Source organism: Esox lucius, chromosome 6 (genome assembly GCF_011004845.1).
Source record: "Esox lucius isolate fEsoLuc1 chromosome 6, fEsoLuc1.pri, whole genome shotgun sequence".
Classification (NCBI taxonomy): Eukaryota; Metazoa; Chordata; class Actinopteri; order Esociformes; family Esocidae; genus Esox; species Esox lucius.
In genome coordinates this window covers 3,067,125-3,085,689 of record NC_047574.1, presented here as the reverse complement: position 1 = coordinate 3,085,689, position 18,565 = coordinate 3,067,125, and the positions used below count along the sequence as shown (strand labels likewise).

The window sequence follows — 18,565 nt, the reverse complement described above, 5'->3', positions numbered from 1 at the left end:
TTCTCCCATCTCTGCAGAGAAACTCCTAAGCTCTTTTGAAGTGGCCATTGGGTCCTTGGTCACCAATGTTCTTCTATTGGGGTTCCTTAGTTTGGCTGGGTGTCCAGCTCTAGGAAGAGTCTTGGTGGTTCCAAACATCTTCCAGTTAACAATGTACTGTGCTGCTGGGAACATTGAATACTTTAGGAATTATTTTAGAACCTTCCCCAGATCGATGCCTCAACATCTCTGATTTCCTTTCACTTCATGCCTTGGTTTTTGCTCTTACATGCAATGTGAAGTGTGGGACCTCATATAGAAAGGTGATTTGCTGATCTAAATCATGTCCTTTCAGTTGAATTTGTCGCCAGTGGATTAAGATCCTGAGACAACGAACGAATGATCAAAGGACACAGGATGCATTTGAGCTTCATTTGGAATGTTGTGATACATTGGCCCACATTTCTAAGAATTTTTTTGTTACACAAAGTTTTTTGCTTTGTCATTGTGCGATATTGTGTACCAATATCACATTTTGGCATTTAAAAAAAAATATTGGATGAATTATGACTTCAGTCTACAACACAAAACGATGTGGAGAAAGTGAAGGGGACTGAATACTTTCTAAGGCACGCCACCTATATACTGCATATGTGTGGTTAATTATGATCGCCCTCACTGTCATCTGTTCACAGTAATATAGTGTAATATGGTATCCACTGTAATTCGTACGGTTTCTTCATATTGTCTGTATTGTTGCTGAGGGAAATTTGAGAACAAAACAGAGTATTACAAGTGAACATGACTGTTTGCATGACATGAACTAGGCAATACTGGGCTGTAACGTCAATATTCACACACTTGTATAAATATATGCATGTACATGTATAATTTAGATTGAAAAGAGATGCTATTTAGCTGTCTAAGACAGTCAGTCAAATTGTTCTGCACTATATTGGTGAAGTTGACATGCGCAGCAGTGTTTGCCTCAGTAACTCTGTGTGAAATACCCATAAATAAAAAACTCTATCTCCGTATCTTTCCCTCTCTCTTTCTCTTTCTTCCTCTTTAACGTTCTCCCTCTTTCTTTCTTTCCCTCCCCCCCCTCTCTCTCTCTGCTGCCTTTCTCTCTCCTTTTATCGCTCTCTTATTACTCTCTTTTCTGTCTTATCTCTCCTTTCTCTTTCCTTCTCTCTTTCTTTCACTCTCTGTAGCTCTCTCTCTCTCTCGCTATCTTAGCCTTAAGCAACTAATAAATAAACCAAAGATAGAGGAAAACTGAAATGTGTTTTTCCTTCATGCAGCGTTGCTTTTCTGCCAAATTCGATATCTACAGTCTATAGGTCCAAGTGGCACACTATTCCCTTTGTAGTGTTAGAAGTAGTGCACTACATTGCAGTAGGGTCCCATTTCTGGCAGAGACACAAACCTCATCAAACCTCATCACAAAACTCTTTAAATAGTACGTAAGGCAGACACAATGAATACAATGACCTGAAACCAAATTAGATTAAATTAGATAGTACTCCACAAATTAAATGTCTACAACACAGCCAAGATCAAATAGGACAAATAGCTTTACTCAAAGACATCCCAAATTCTGGCCTTCCCAGGCGAATGAGGATTCATCCCAGCTGTCCTTCTAGGTGATACGATTGCCGCTTGGCCTTCTCATCATTCATTCGAGATCCATCCTCCCTTGTCACATCTCGATGACGCCAGGACATTGCCCAGGGAACCAGGGTTACGGACAAAGTAGAATGTTCCCTTCTGTTGGTCATTTCCATACAGGCTCATATATGGCCATCTAAACCAAGCGGAGCACTTCTCCACAGTTCAGCACGACAACCGGACCGAAGCAGGTGCAGGACCCGGCCGAGACACACAAGGATCAGTGAAAATCATGTGGAAGCTGCATGACAAAGGACGCGATCTGGAATGCAAGCCAGGCGTCTGAAGCATTTGTCCGCTTGTTCTTGCACAAACCGAGAGTGCTAGTTTTGCGGGGATCAATCAAATGGTTCATTGTTTTTGTAGGCGAGAAGTCTGTTCAGATCAAGGCTCTTTGCGGAGAAGCCAAGAATGTTTGTGGTCGCAGTGTATAGTTTGGCCAAAGCAAGGGTAACCAGGCAACAGCAGAGTGGCCTAGTGATTAGAGAGACAGTAGATTCAATAACCGAAAGGTTAATACTTTGAATCCCAAAAACAGGGATCTTTTTATGCACCCTTGAGCAAGACCGTTTAATCTAACTGCTTCTTTAAATGGATCTGGGTAAGAGCATTTGTTCTTACACTTAAATATAAATATACAGGTCAATGGTTTCCTGGCATGGTCAACTGAGTGTCTGAAGAAGACAACTGGCAGGCTGTGTCTTAAAATTACCCAGCTGCACATTGTCCTTGGTACTTCTCTTCCATTGAAGAGTCTGCTGGCCACGGCTTGGGGCTGATTGTAGTGGGAGTACAGTGGGAGTGCAGGAGCAGCTCCTCGTCTCTCTCCAGGGACAGGAGCACAGATGATACTTTTTAGACTCTACATGAATGCTTTTTGTTTTCCAGGTGAACAGGCCAGGGTGGAGAGGCTGATTGAAGTGTAGGAGCACAGTCAGAGACCAGTCAGATAGCAGGGCATTGTCTGTTTATGAAGGACACGGGGAGCAGTGAGAGAGCATGTGCTTGTCTGTCTGTAAAGGACAGGAGGAGAGGACACTTAGAAAAGTGCTTTGCTTTCTCCACCTGAGCATGAAGATGGGGGAGGCAGTGAGGCGAGAGTGGGTTTGGGGGGGAGGCCGTAGGGATGCAGGGGGAGATCTGTAATGGGACTGATCCTACGAGGGAGTCCGATGGAGGCGTTGGACAGAGGGGGAGACAGACCCTCACAGCAGGCAATCACGAGTATCTCAACATGAAAGAGGAAGAAGGCGTCATTATACCAACTCAGTCCCTCTCTCTTTCCACCGTCTCAGCCTGGTCTCACTCTTTCTCTCTGCTTGCTGACTCTCTCACTCCCTCTTTCCTCCACACATGCACACACACGCACACATGCACACACACACATGCACACACGCACACACGCACAAATGCACACACGCACAAATGCACACATGGTTTGTGTCGGACTGGTCGTTTTTGAATGAAACTCCTCGCTGGCCTAAATTAATATTAGTTGTAGAACAGAGTAGAAGACTTGTCTTCGACTTACATACACAGAGCAACAGCTCAGCTTTTCTTTTCACTTTTGAGGTGAAAGTAATTCTGTTTTCACATAAACAACAGGGACAGGCAGATATTTTACAAAACCATAGAAGGGTATCTTATCTTTTTGTTAATAAATCAAAGGAAGTTGTATTCTGTTATTGTTATTACACTTTTTTATTTCATTTCTGTCAGCACACACGGCCCGTCTCTCTCTCTCGCTTACTTGCTCATTCTTTCCCTCTTTCTCCCCTTCTATCGTTCTTTTATAATGTCTAACCCTCTCCTTCCCTTTACCCCCTTTTTCCAAAGGACACAAGAAGACAAAAATAAAACCAATGACGTCAAAAATAAAGATAAGAAAAATACTGGTCCTCAATGAGTAATAACAGTTAACAGGAAATTACAGTAAGATATGAATGGACAGTAATTAAATAATTAGTAAAGAAAATGTTTTGTAATGTCCCCAACTGTCCGTACGGATTTGTCAGAGAGGTGGGCGTATGTTTGTCAGCTGATGTGGCACAAAGAGGTTGTTCTTCCGATAAAAATAAGACATCCTTTGAGTTCCCTGTTTCCCTTTCATATTCACCGGATTCGTATTGAATTTAGTGAAAGAAAACATCACTTTAACGCCTCATAGTGGAAAAGGTGTCTGAAGGCTGACTGACGACAACCTGTCCTCTCTGGGTAGCCGGGCCAGCCTGTTTCCACCAGTCTTCCTGGCCAAGCTGTGCTTACTGAATCAGTACGTGTTTTCTCCCTATCATTGACAGTGGTGTGCTACTGGGAACCGTCTGTTGAGAGCCAACTAGCTTTGAAGTTTGAAGTTACTTTGATTCCGGTTTGACCAGATTGTCTGAGATTGGGTCGGTACTAGTGGTTTGTGAACTTAGCATTAGTACTAACTGGATAAGGGGGTACTTCTTTACTTAGCACTTTGTAGTGTGATTTTAAGGTTCTTTTATGTTCATTGCTCATGGATATTGGCCTGGAGAATCCGAGGGTCACTCCCTGAGCAATGCAATTGACCCTAATATCTCCCAGGTCGCTGCTCTCCATGACAATGTGTTATCATGCAACTTCAAATAATTGTAAAATAAATAAGCAATATGTCTCTCTATCCCTCTCTCTAACTTGCTTTCTCTGTTTTCCTTGTCTGGCTTCATCCCTCCCTTACACTTTTCTCTTCAGTCTCTCCCTGTTGATCTCTCCTTCTCTGTCCTCTCTGCTTCTCTCTGTCTTTCTCTCTGTGATGCTGTCTCCTCCCTCCTCTTTACCAAATGTTCTGGCATGCTTGTCTTATTATATTATTTCTCTCAGTATGAACCCTGTTGCTAGTTGAATAGTCTAATCGGTCTTCCACTTAATTGGCGTTTCTGGACTTTTTAGCTTTAGGCTGTTTCAAGCACTATGGGACGCTATTGATGTAAATGTAATTTCTGAGGGCTGGTAGCGGCTTTGTAGCTGTGCCGTGTGGCTAAGGGTCGTCAGCAGAAAATTAGCACTTGGCAGACGACTGTGGATGTTTGATTGATGGCTTGGACCGGGGAAGCGGAGTGGATGTCTGACTGAAGTTCTGGTGGACTATGTCTTGGTTAATTACGGGTGTGTCTTGGTTAACTACGGGTGTGTCTTGGTTAACTATGGGTGTGTCTTGGTTAATTACGGGTGGGTCTTGGTTTACTACGGGTGTGTCTTGGTTTACTACGGGTGTGTCTTGGTTAACTACGGGTGTGTCTTGGTTAACTACGGGTGTGTCTTGGTTAACTACGGGTGTGTCTTGGTTAACTATGGGTGTGTCTTGGTTAACTACGGGTGTGTCTTGGTTAACTACGGGTGTGTCTTGGTTAACTATGGGTGTGTCTTGGTTAACTACAGGTGTGTCTTGGTTAACTATGGGTGTGTCTTGGTTAACTATGGGTGTGTCTTGGTTAAATACGGGTGTGTCTTGGTTAACTACGGGTGTGTCTTGGTTAACTACGGGTGTGTCTTGGTTAACTATGGGTGTGTCTTGGTTAACTATGGGTGTGTCTTGGTTAACTACGGGTGGGTCTTGGTTAAATACGGGTGTGTCTTGGTTAACTACGGGTGTGTCTTGGTTAACTACGGGTGTGTCTTGGTTAACTACGGGTGTGTCTTGGTTAACTACGGGTGGGTCTTGGTTAACTATGGGTGTGTCTTGGTTAACTACTGTTGTGTCTTGGTTAACTACGGGTGTGTCTTGGTTAACTACGGGTGTGTCTTGGTTAACTATGGGTGTGTCTTGGTTAACTATGGGTGTGTCTTGGTTAACTACGGGTGTCTTGGTTAACTACGGTGTGTCTTGGTTAACGATGGGTGTGTCTTGGTTAACTACAGGTGTGTCTTGGTTAACTATGGGTGTGTCTTGGTTAACTATGGGTGTGTCTTGGTTAAATACGGATGTGTCTTGGTTAACTACGGGTGTGTCTTGGTTAACTACGGGTGTGTCTTGGTTAACTATGGGTGTGTCTTGGTTAACTACGGGTGTGTCTTGGTTAACTACGGGTGGGTCTTGGTTAAATACGGGTGTGTCTTGGTTAACTACGGGTGTGTCTTGGTTAACTACGGGTGTGTCTTGGTTAACTACGGGTGTGTCTTGGTTAACTACGGGTGTGTCTTGGTTAAATACGGTGTGGACTGAACATTACAGATCACAGGTTTCTTGCTTTTTGAGTTTTATATGTAGTAATTTAGCGGATGATATCTTTAACTTTATAGGTTTAAATGGAGAAAACAGACAGAATCCATTCCTGGATGGTACTGTAGGCGTATACCATTTGGACTTACAGTGCCTTTGGGCTTTCTCCACATTTTGTTCTGTTATAGACTTTCTCCAAATGTTGCTCTGTTATAATGGCTAAAACAAGTTGTCATAAATCTGTGCCATTTTATTGAAACTTTTAAATTAAAATATTTTATGTACAGTGGGGAGAACAAGTATTTGATACACTGTGATTTTGCAGGTTTTCCCACTTACAAAGCATGTAGAGGTCTGTAATTTTTATCATAGGTACTTTTCAAATGTGAGTGACGGAATCTAAAACAAAAATCCAGAAAGTCACATTGTATGATCTTTAAGTAATTAATTTGCTTTTTATTGCATGACATAAGTATTTCATACATCAGAAAAGCAGAACTTAATATTTGGTACAGAATCCTTTGTTTGAAATTACAGAGTTCATAGTTTCCTGTAGTTCTTGACCAGGTTTGCAGCATTTTGGCCCACTCCTCCATACAGACCTTCTCCAGATCCGTCAGGTTTCGGGGCTGTCGCTGGGCAATACGGACTTTCAGCTCCCTCCAAAGATTTTCTATTGGGTTCAGGCCTGGAGACTGGCTAGGCCACTCCAGGACCTTGATATGCTTCTTACAGAGCCACTCCTTAGTTGCCCTGGCTGTGTGTTTCGGGTAGTGGTCATGCTGGAAGACCCAGCCACGACCCATCTTCAATGCTCTTACTGAGGGAAGGTTGTTGGCCAAGATCTCGCAATACATGGCCCCATCCATCCTCCCCTCAATACGGTGCAGTCGTCCTGCCCCTTTCAGAAAAACATCCCCAAAGAATGATGTTTCCACCTCCATGCTTTACGGTTGGAATGGTGTTCTTGGGGTTGTACTCATCCTTCTTCTTCCTCCAGACACGGCAAGTGGAGTTTAGACCAAAAAGCTATATTTTTGTCTCATCAGACCACATAACCTTCTCCCATTCCTCCTCTGGATCATCCAGATGGTCATTGGCAATCTTCTGACAGGCCTGGAGTTTGCCAATGACGCTGCAGGATTTTAATCCATGACGGCGTAGTGTGTTAGTAATGGTTTTATTTGAGACTGTGGTCCCAGCTCTCTTCAGGTCATTGACCAGGTCCTGCCGTGTAGTTCTGGGATGATCCCTCACCTTCCTCATGATCATTGATGCCCCACGAGGTGAGATCCCAGACCGAGGGAGAATGACCGTCATCTTGAACTTCTTCCATTTTCTAATAATTGCGCCAACAGTTGTCGCCTTCTCACCAAGCTGCTTGCCTATTGTCCTGTAGCCCATCCCAGCCTTGTGCAGGTCTACAATTTTATCCCTGATGTCCTTACACAGCTCTCTGGACTTGGCCATTGTGGAGAGGTTGATGTCTGTTTGATTGAGTGTGTGGACAGGTGTCTTTTATACAGGTAACAAGTTCAAACAGGTGCAGTTAATACAGGTAATGAGTGGAGAACCGGAGGGCTTCTTAAAGAAAAACTAACAGGTCTGTGAGAGCCGGAATTCTTACTGGTTGGTAGGTGATCAAATACTTATGTGATGCAATAAAATGCAAATTAATGATTTAAAAATCATACAATGTTATGTTGTGGATTTTTTTTTTATTCCGTCTCTCACAATTGAAGTGTACCTATGATAAAGATTACAGACCTCTACATGCTTTGTAAGTAGGAAAACCTTGTTCTCCCCACTGTACATAAGAATTCAGGCCTCTGGCATGACCCCAAATTCTGTTTAAATGCATCCTCTGTCCTTTGATCATCCTCGAGATCAATAGAGCCTGATTAGACTCCACCTGTGGCAAATGTCATTGATTGGACATGATTTTAAAAGGGCCACACCTGTCAGCATGCTCTGATCTGCACAGTGCAGGTCACAATAAAACCCTGGGCATGATGTCAAAGGAACACCATATGGTGTATTATGTGTAGATTTATGGCAAAAAAAATATCATAAACTATCATTCAAGTCCATAACATGAAATGCAGAGAAAGTGAAGGGTCTGAATACATTCCAACAGCATTGTAAGCATCTATTGTGGTAGTTCCTTGCACCTGCCTAATTTCAAGCAGTTGGGTTAAAAGTGGGAGTTATATTTTTACGTACTTTGTGCAATTGATAACTAAAATAATGTAATCCTTAAGTGAGTCCTATAATAGCAGGAGAGCCGTTTACTGAAGAGTGTGTTTCCTTTTGCTGATTTTTTTTTTTTTGTCTTACTGTTTTGCATTTCATATTTGCATTTGATGTCTAACTTTGTGAAAGATGGTCTGAACATGACTCCCTGTCAAAATGAGGTTTAAATAAATGAACGTGAGACAATAATTCATAACACTTAGCATAAAGATATCAATTCCAACAGCTAAGACACACCCATCCATCTACAGCTACTTGCATTCGTTCCCACAACAACAAATACTTTTTTTTGCCAGAGATGATGATTTTTATTCCCATCTTTCCATCTCCACACCAGAACAGGGATGGGGCTCCATTTTGTGCTCTCTCTCCCTTTGACAACTGATGAGGAATACAGAGAACATCAAAAGGCTCTGGATTCTGTGGTCAGTTTTTTGGCCCATGTTGGCAATAACACCGGCATTGTCGCCACCCCTCCATTATCCGATCACCTATGGCCTTGAAACGGCATCAAAGGAGGTGCAGGAGAGGGGAGGAGGAGAAAAAGGAGGAGAGGGGAGGACGAGAGGTGGCCTCTTCTAATAGGCTACAAAGGCCAGGCTTTCCCTTCCTCTCTCTGTCTGTCTGTCTGTCTCTCTCTGTCTCCCTCTCTCTCTCCCTCTCTCTCTCTCTCTGTCTCTCTCTCTCTCTGTCTCCGTGCTTTAAACATCCGTCTTTTGATCAGCTCTCTTATCCTGTTCCTTGCCTGCCCATTGGCGGAGGAAAATGGCGACAGAGGAATCATCTGAAAGACAGGATGTACTGTGTCTGCCAGCAGTCTTATCAGTTGTGACAACACATCTTGAGCGTTAGAAAAGTCTGGGGGAAAAAATATATTGTTAGGCTCAAACAAACACTAAGAAAAACGTATAACACACACACACACACACACACACACACACACAAAAGCACTCTTACACTTAAACACGCACACATACACACACACACACAAAAGCACTCTTACACTTAAACACGCACACATACACACACACACACAAAAGCACTCTTACGCTTAAACACGCACACACACACACACACACATAATTGATGAGTCGCCCCTCCTTGAAAGTCAGGATGACAGAAAGTATCAAGCTCTTCAGCTTGTTATGAAAAATGTAAGCAGTTCCTCTTGAAGCAGGACTGTTTCTGTCACTGTGCTTTACTGCTGTTACTGTACGGTTTTCACCATCTTACTCCTGTACTGTATGAAAGGATTTGTGAAAGTGGAATCAGCGTTCTTCTAGATATTGCTCACTTAAATATTTGCTTTTTCTTCATCTCAGTAATGAATCTATTTGTGTCTGGGTGTATCCTGCTCTTGTGATTGTCTGTGAAGAATTCTATATGACCCCTGCCTTTGTTTTTCACTGCAGTCCGACAGCAGGGTTGTCCACTCACATCAGAGAGGGCTTTAAACTTTGAATAATGGACTCTGATTTTGGGAAATGATGCTGTATTTCAGACATTTTGGCAGTAAATGCAGCCCAGTCTCTGTTGTGGTGCAGTGACTGCCCCGCCTCTCCTCTACAGGGTGCTGTTTTCCTGTGTCTACTCTTGTCAATATCAAGGCTGTGCTAATTTCAAGGTTTTTCTTAGGTTTTTATCAGTAATCATGGTCAAATATTGGCTTCTGTTTCGGTTTCTAAATAGATGCTGTTTTATTTTACCGTGTTGTGATTTGGTGATTGTGATTCATTGGATGTTTTTGTCCTGACCTTTCGGTACATCAGTACATATTATATATATTTGTCATTTAGCAGATGCTCTTCTCCAGAGCGACTGACAGTAAGTGCAGACATTAGAAAAGCTAGGTGAAACAACCACGCAGCTTAAAAGTGAGAGAATTCTAATCAATGAATTAGTTATCAACCAAAGACTGGAAAGAACACCACTCAAATGATATACATAACAAACATAATCAGCAAAGTTTACGAAAGACAACTGACAACAGAGCTGATGGAAGTGGAACTATTTTAGGTTTTTGGAGGTTTTCTGAAAATTGGCAGAGACTAATATCCTAACCTCCAGGGGAGGCAGGTGGCACCCTTGAGGTGCCAGGACGGAGAATAGTTTTGAATGTGTGGATCTGGTACTGCCCAGAAGGAATGAGACAGCCAAGAGCCCAGAGGTAGCAAACTGAATAGTCGGGGTAGGGATGTAAGCATTGGCTGAAGGTACTCTAGGGAGGAGAAGCTCCTCTTGTTACTCAGTAGGGAAGAACTAAAGTCTTGAAGTGGGCACAACCTTCAACTGGTAGGCCAGTGTTGTGTGCAAAGAAGCGAGTATCGTGGGAGAACTTGGGGCGGTTGAACCAGGCGAGTCTCTGCATTCTGAATGAGTTGCTTGGGTTTGGTAGGACACCCTGGGAGCCCTCCTAAGACTGAGTTCCTTTAATCCAGATGTGAGATGACAAGCGCCTGGGTGAGTACCTGAGCTGCTTCCTGTATGAGGTGAAGTCGTATTCTGTGAATTTCGTAGAGCAGGAACCTGCAGGAGCAACTCACTGCCTTGATGTTAGCAGAGAACGACAGTGTGTCGTTGGGCAGTTGTCAACCACGATGGATTATTCCTGGCGCATACAGGCCTTCCCACGGATGAAGTGCAGCTCAGTCTTGTCAAGGTTAAGCTTGAGGTGGTGGGCAGCCGACATCCAAGTTAAGATGTCAGCCAGGCGCATAGAGATTCATGTTGTCACCTGGGTTTCGGGTCAGTTTCATCTGTATAGCAGTGATACGAATGGGAGGATTTGACAGAGATGTGGAAATGCTGTATTGACAGAAGTGGAGAGGGCCAGGAACAGAACCTTGGGGAACACCAGTAAGCAGCTCCAATCCCCCCTACATCACCTGGTAGGAGCAGTCTATATATAGTCTGGATTGTGCAGAGCCAGAGACATCCAGACAGGAGGGAGATAGTTTTTGATATCAGAGGGGTTAAGTGTTGGTTCCTTTAAGACAGGAATGACTCTGGCTATCTTGAAGTCCACTGGAACAGACTTAGTGCTCAGTGAAGAGTGGGAGGTGAAGAATGGGAGAAAGGTCTCCTGAGATGGTCTGGAGAAGGGAGGAGGGTCTAGAGGGCATGATATGAAGCCAGGGATATACAGGTAGTCAAACGTACCCTGTCATATAAATCTGACTTTAGATTCTAGTTGCCTTCAAACCATAAACAGCTAATTCATCCTCTAAAGGGAGAACATAAACTATCGCCAGGGCACATACTGGACTGTGAGCACTAAATGGACATGTCCGGAACCTGACATAACACATAGTCCCCCTGCAAAACCCAAACCTCTGTATTACATTTCAGCACCAGGTGGAAATGGATCCACCAGCGTCTGACCAGATGGCCACAGCTCCCACCGGTGTGAATTCCCACCTACATCCACGGCTTGAAAAAATTTGCAGAAGAAGAACACAATGAACATGTGTTTGTATACAAGGATACAGGAATTAACATTGGCCAGTTATTTTTCAGGACAATTCCAAATCCTACACATGACCTTTGGATTTATTGAACTGGCTAGGGAGTGTTATCGCTCACAGAGCTTTCTGTATTCCTACGGTCAGGTAGGAACAGGGAAAAGCCTGAATAGATGAAGTGTAGTGACATTCAAAGAGCATGTTTACACAGACAGACAAAATCGGATCCTTTTTTTTCACTAATTCTCGACAAATCATGGTGGTGAAAAAGGGAGAAAATAAGGTTTAGTTCATGAGGCTTTTGCGGAAGAGTCTCCATGACCTTACGGACCTGCCGTTAATATTATTAGGGAAAGAACTGTTCTGCAAGCCCACTGTGTTTTGCAAGTGATTCGTTTTAATGTAGAGATGTGCCATGCCTAAATGAAAGTTTCACTACTTGTAAGAGGGAGTGGCTGATTACTCTCTGTTCTTGTGTGCATCTGTGTGTGGGCGGAATTCTCTAGTCAGCCCTTCAAACAGCACATCCTAGAGACAAATCACATCAGCGGGTCGGTGGGGAGAAGAGAGAGGGAGAGGTAGATAGAGTGAGAAGGACAGGAAAGATGGAGCGCGAGAGAGGAATGGAACGAGAGAAGGGAGAGATATAGAGACTCAGGCATAAGTCAAATCCATATGCAGACAAGCAGAAAATTACACTCTCTACATTCCATTCATTTAGGAGACAGAAGATAATTTGGCTTTGGGCTTCTGTTTTTCAGAAACAATCTAATGCTTCACCAATACATTGTGTTATGTCAGGTCTAAGAGACAGAACAACAGAGTCAGAAAGCCCCCCCAAAAAGGTACAAGTCTTTTATATTTAACAGACCCCCTTATCCTAATCAACTTACACTAGTGGGTGCAAACTTTACACTGGACCCCATTCAGAATCAAACACACAATCTTAGCAGTGCAAGCTTCTTGGACCGGACTACATGGGACCTATGTCCTCTCACACTTGTCCCAAGTTAAGATAAGAGAAGGAAATGGGAGACAGAGAGTTGAAAAGAAATAGAGAAAGACGGAAATCGAGGGAGATTAAAGCCTGTGAGAAATAGCGGCCCATGTCAGGACAGGGATGAACCTGGCCCCACACGTGGACAGAAATAAGGCCATCCTGTCTCCACAGGAAATGAGAAATGTCTGTGTTTGTATCAGACAGGAAGTGGAGTGTGCCAGACGGGCTTCTCCCCCGTCTCCAAGGTTTTAACTCAGCTGTCTTTGAAAGGAGGATGAGGTTGGACAACCCTAACCGGGCCCCGCCCACTCATCTCAGCGTACTGGGGTGGTCAATAACATAATAATGATTTAATAATATTAATCAGGATGATAACAGTAGTTAACATCATCTAGTAATCATAATAATCACAACTAAAATTATCATAACCCCAAAAAAGATCCTAATGATCACAATATTAATCAGAACCATAATATTGATAGTAATAATCAGAACCATAATACTGATAATAATAATCACAATATTAATCAGTACCATAATATTGATAATAATAATCACAATATTAATCAGAACCATAATATTTATTATAATAATCAGAACCATAATTGTCAGAACTGTAATAATCAGAACCATAATAATAATCCTAACTATAATATAATGTCTCAGTGGGGGTGCCTAGTGTTCTGTTCTCCATCAGGGCCTCTTTGCCGGATGGTTTGATTTAATTAAAGTGTTACTGGTTAATGATTTCTGATATTGGTAGTTGAGGGGTTATGAAAAAATCAGTTGTATCTCATACATATGTCTCATATATATTTTATTGACAAAGAAAAGAGCAGACAGACTATACCAAAAACTGTGGGGTTCCATTATTTTCCAAAAAACCTACTGTGAATCTCAGTTTACAGTACACTTGGTTTTGCATGACATTGTCCCTTGTAATAATTCATTAGTGACATCAAATGGGACATTTTAGAACAGCTCACGTATAGAGTTTTAGTAGAAAGACAGACCATATTTGGCCAAATACTGTATGGTGGACCCAATGCCATCTAGTTGTTGGTATGAAAACACAGAATAGGCCTTTCTGTCTCAACCTTGACAAAACCTCTCCCTCGATAAGACTCAATGATTTCTCAGAAGACATTAATAAATTCAGAACCACCTGCAGGGTGACCTTGCATTCTACGATAACAGTCGGGGAAAGTCGCCGTCCATTTTAGCCAACAACAGAAAGTTGAAATTAGTAGGTCAGAATAGAACATTGGACTATACATTATGAATTATGAAATAGTTACACAGAGACACATTCATATTCGTTGAGGTCTGTTGCTGTGTCTACTGATATTACAAATCCTTAGATATAATACACACTATATGGCTATAAGTATGTGGACACCAGTGGGGATTTCTTTAAGACTGCAAGGGAAGCTCCCCTTGCAGTCTTATAGAAATCCCCACTGGTGTCCACCACATGTCAAATATGTACTATTGTGTAAACATTTTGTTGACTAAAATTGTGTTAAAACACATTCATCTCTAAAACTAGTTAGTTCAGAATCAGCTACAGGTCGGCTGACTCGATTTTCTTCTCATACAATCCCGCAGCGTCACAGTGCATTTCCCTGTTGAAGCCGAGCGTCCATTGACTTCAATGGGGCTGCTTAGAAGTTTTTTTCAGTGCTCCGAAAGTAGACAGTGATTGGATAAATGCTGCGATTATTGTCCTGCCCACGGACGCTCAGCGTCTCTGGGGGTGAATGAGGAGTAGGCTGGCCCGGACTCCGGGCTTCCGCGTGATGATTGGAGGATCTGACGATCTGTCAAACTGCATCCCTTTTGACTGACAGCGGTCTGTACTATAAGAAGTCACTGAAGCTATTTCTCGCTCAGTCCCATCGCGGATTTCTCCAGTGTATTCAAAAGACAAACTGCTGCAATATTTCTTGATATTTGTTTGGCGAAATTGCAAGCCGATTTGCATCATACATTTCACACAATTATAGGCTACACCACAATCCTTGTTTCAGTTTTACAAAGTTTAATTTTTTTTTTTTAGATAGTTACTTCATTCATTCATATACAGTAGTAGGCTAGGCTAGCTAGTAAAATTATATTTGTAAAAAAAAATACAAAAATATTGTTCTGTTGCAAAATTAAATGTTATTGTCTGGGTTCCAAAAGACCCCAAAGACCCCAAGTGTCACTACAAAGGAAGACCATCAGAGGGTTATAATGTAGGCCGAAAATGAGCTTCCCCTCTTTGAAAGACCAGCAGCCGCCACTGGTGGACACCCCAACTAATTAAGGGCTTCAGGTGTTTGAACCACACCCATGGCTCACAGGTGCATAACATCCAGCACACAGCCATGAAATCTCCATAGACAAACACTGGCAGCACAATGGGTCAAACAGAAGAGCTCAGTGACTTTAGACGTGGCACTGCCATAGGATGCCACCTTTGCCACAAGTCAGTTTGTGGAATGGTCTGGGGCTGTGTTTCAGGCTTTGGGCTAGGCCCCTTAGTTCCAGTGAAGAGTCATTTTAATGCTACAGGATACAAAGACATTTTAGATGATTGGCTGCTTCCAATTTTGAGGGGTTCAGTTTGGGGAAGGCGCTTTCCTCTTCAGTATGACTGTGCACAAAGCGGGGTCCATAAAGACATGGAGGTGGGTGTGGAGGAACTGGAGTGTCCTGCACAGAGCCCTGACCTCAACCCCCCCCAAACACCTTTGGGATGAATTAGAACAGCAATCACAGTTCTACTTTAAAATAGAATTACAGTCACAGTTCTTCTTTGATGGTTACATAGAAACAGTTCTGCCGGGGAGGTTCACCAGCTCATTCCCAAAGCCCAGCCCAGTTGAACTTTGAAACAGCCATTGAGAGGCGTTTAAGGAAATATCTGTTACCCACACCAATAACTGTTTGCCTTCTCACTTTACTTCATATAGTGTCTGGTAGAGGTCTCTGTTCTGGCCTGCTGCTGTTTCTAAAGCTCTCATGGTATCTGCTTGTGCCTGGTTCTCACGCCATCACAGCCACCCAGTCATTCCCAGTTCAGTTCCCTCGCCCACCCCCTCTCCTCTCCCCTATTCCCCCAGACCATTGTGTCCACAGAGAATGTGTCTCCAGTCAACTTACCTGGTAAAATAAGGATTATTCTTCTAATTGTTTTGAATAGCAGGCCAGCAGCACCACTCCATCGCCAGAGAGGACGAGTAGAATGCGGACAAAAACAGAACCTGCGTCCCGAATCGCCCCCCCCGCCCCTAGTCCCCTAGTTACAGTGCGTCGCTTTTAACCCGGTGCCCATACCTCCCCCTGCTGAGGGAGTGGGCAGCCATTTGGAACACAGCCGTAGACAAAACCCGGGGTCAGGGGTACCGTCGCTCCGCCAGGAGATGGAGGTGAATTCATTGTGTGAATTAAAGACAAGTGGTAATGACTGGGTGGTCGGTTCGCGCTGATCTGTGATCTTTATGTGAGCCGCGCAGTTGCGTATGTTAAACAAGTATCAAAGACCCCCATTCAGGAACGCTGCCCCCTCGGTGTGGGCCCACCCCCCGCCCCCCCCGCCCCCCCGCCCCCCCGGCGGCCCTGTTGTTACACGTAATTGCGGACATCACGGCACTCGTGCAAAACAACAGAAAGCGAGTTGCCGGGCGGATCAACAAGGGCCTGAACCAATGGGAACTAATGAGCTGGTAAACGCAGTGAGAGCCAGACCCCATTTTCCTAAGTAAATGTTCCAGGGTTGTGGTACGCGGCCCGGCCTGGTGAAATAACTGAGCTGAATGGAGCCTCAGACACACTTAAAGTAGTGAAAAGAAAGGAGCAGTTTGGAGGGAAAACACTTGACTATGCCCCAGTGTTGTGGCTCCATGGTGAGACGGTCCATGGTCCCAGCATCACTCAGGACCATTGCAGAGCGCTGAGCTGTGACCTGAGGGGGACTGGGGGTGCGGGAGGAGGCGAAGGGGGGGAGGAAAAGGAGAGAGAAAATTAGGTAAGACAGTGGAGTGAAGAGGAGGAGATAAGGAGAGGGAAAGGGAGCAAGATCTGTTGAGTGAATGTTTCAACCACCTCTCCACACACACTCTCCTCCTCTCCACACAAACTCTCCTCCTCTCCACACACACTCTCCTCCTCTCCACCTCTCCACACACACTCTCCTCCTCTCCACCTCTCCACACACACTCTCCTCCTCTCCACCTCTCCACACACTCTCCTCCTCTCCTCCTCTCCACACACACTCTCCTCCTCTCCTCCTCTCCACACACACTCTCCTCTTCTCCTCCTCTCCTTCAGTATACTATCCCTGTGAAAAGCCAAAGGCCCCTCATTAATATTCCTCCAAAGAAAATGTGGGAGAGGGGTTGAAGAAAAGGACAGAGAAAAGAGGGATAGGGTCGATGAAAGGAGTGGGAGAGGAGAGAGAGAACGAGTTGTCGAACACTAAATGGCATTGTTCTCCCCATGGACTTGGTGTAACCTTGTGGGGGGAGGGGAAGAGAGAGGAAGAGAGAGGAAGAATGGCCTGCCCTGCCAGGCTGGCCAGTTAACTGGCACTGGACTGGATGAGAAGGAGAGCAGGCTCCCTCCTGCCCGGGCATGAAAGACCTCCAGCTCATTACATGGACTTGGGACACGCTTGAAAAGATGGGGGAGGGGGGTGAACGATTGGGTGAAAGGAGATAGAAGAGGAGTGACCATCTGGTCTGTGGAGTTGGGTTAGCCAACACTGCATGGATTCCTGTTTCCCTGCATATCATCTAATTGCCAGTGTTGAAAACGCGGGCCTTTCCTCCTAAATGTGGCTAATTATTTTTTGGTGGAGCAATCAACAGTGTGCTGTTTAGTCAGTGACTTGGCTGTCCCACTGTATTGAGCGGTGCTGTTAGGTGACGGTTTCTCCCTGCCCTCTCTCTCTCTCTCTCTTTATCTCCTCTACTTCCTGTCTCTCTCTTTCTGGGTCTCTCCACCCCTCCTCCCTCCACCTGGAGTGGGTGTCCTGAGCAGTGTGGGCGACAGGAGCAGAGAGGAGAGGGGATTGGAAATGAGGGCAGTTGCACAGTGACCCTCCCCCCGCTTCCACACAGGGATTCTCATTTTTAAAAGCAGACGAGGAGGACACTGCGCTCCAACACAGCCTCCAACCTTCAAACACAGCGTGTGTTACTCAATTCAGTTCCTTTCCGTAAGGGCAATTATCTACAGTCCATATGAATGTAGTACAGATGGGATATGTCCTTGTGTGGTTATACTGTAAACTCCTAACCCACGTTATAATTCAGTTAACTAAAGTGCTACTTTTTCATGTACTGGGAGGAGAGCATGTCAAGTGTTTTGAACTGGTGCTTTGTGCCGTTTCATTTTCTCCCACTTTGTCTTTGCCTCTATGCCTCTCTTTCTGTCTTTACCTCTCTGCTTCTCTTTCAGTCTTTACCTCTCTGCCTCTCTTTCTGTCTTTATTTCTCTGCCTCTCTTTCTGTCTTTACCTCTCTGCCTCTCTTTCTGTCTTTACCTCTCTGCCTCTCTTTCTGTCTTTACCTCTCTGCCTCTCTTTCTGTCTTTATTTCTCTGCCTCTCTTTCTGTCTTTACCTCTCTGCCTCTCTTTCTGTCTTTACCTCTCTGCCTCTCTTTATGTCTTTACCTCTCTGCCTCTCTCACTCTTTAACTCGGTCAGCAGGATTTTTTGGTCTGAGACTACACTGAACGTATCAGGCGTAGGTTTCCCAGAGTCCCGCTGTATCTTGGTGATAAGCTAATTAAATTATCTTCCGTTCTTGATGAGAAAAAAGATTACAACCTAATAAGACCAAGGAAAGTCCTAAAGTACTTATTTCAAAGATTATTGTTAAGAAATGTCTGCCTTCTGAGCTAAGCTAGCTTCAGAGTGAGCCTTGGGGATCAGTGAAGAACTAGTCTTTTTACCAACAAAAATTTAAAAAAATATTAAATCAATAATATGTGCCACATATAAAGATGCAGCCTCATTCCTGTACCTT

General features: G+C 44.0%; 1 protein-coding gene across 3 annotated transcripts in view; it reads left to right on the top strand.

Moving 5' to 3' along the window:
• The window catches only part of macrod2 (mono-ADP ribosylhydrolase 2), a 659,853-nt gene that overhangs the window by 635,032 nt on the left and 6,256 nt on the right, over positions 1-18,565 (top strand). The window lies entirely within an intron of this gene.